The following is an 851-nucleotide window of genomic DNA, read 5'->3' on the forward strand; positions in this document are numbered from 1 at the left end:
AATCTCTCCCAACATGCTGATGTAGCCACCAGAGCAAATAACGTTCTGGATTTGGTCTTTTCTAATGACCCTGATGTGATCCAGTACGTCCATGGGACACCTAGTAATCTGTCAGATCATCATGTTCTTGAGATAGGGTAGACCATTACTCAAATACCTGTGTGCTCAAGAGTAAAACCAGCCAAAAATATTGGTCTGGCTAAGTTCAAGTTCAAAGATGAGCATTGGCCGCTGATTATAGAAAGGCTAAACGAGCTGCACCTGGGTTTAATGCTGAAACAGAAATCGTCCATAGACGCAGCCTTAGACAAGATAATTTTATTAAACTAGATTATCAAGAGAATAAAATTATTAATAGAAGAGCATAATTGCCTCTATTTCATATGCTTCAATTGTAGTACTATTGAATGCAATTCTGTTATCAAAATGGTGCAACAATTGTTAATTGAAAGGCTTGATATGCTGTGGTATTCCTATTTTCCTAATTTTGACTGTGTGGACAGCAAATACATAATACCTTTCTTATTTTCTGTCCCAAGCTAGTACAACAAAATTACATATACAGTTTACTTCAGAAATATTTGAATTCCCGCCTTTTGTAGTATGGCTGAGTAAAACTTGTCTTCCATTGGCCAGAGGCGTTGAAAGACTCCACGAGAAGTGAATGTTAGAGTTGCCATCACAAACGAGAAGTATCTTAACTTCAATGTCTCCAACAACTTTTTGCAGCCACATCTACGTTCATTGACCATGATGACCACCCTAATTTTGTTGGTTTGTTTGTTTATTTCGACTCTTGGTTATGTCAGATTCTGCTGTACCAGATTGTGAAATGTATCAAACTGTATGTA

The sequence above is a fragment of the Tigriopus californicus genome, chromosome 3 (assembly GCF_007210705.1).
Source record: "Tigriopus californicus strain San Diego chromosome 3, Tcal_SD_v2.1, whole genome shotgun sequence".
NCBI lineage: Eukaryota > Metazoa > Arthropoda > Copepoda > Harpacticoida > Harpacticidae > Tigriopus > Tigriopus californicus.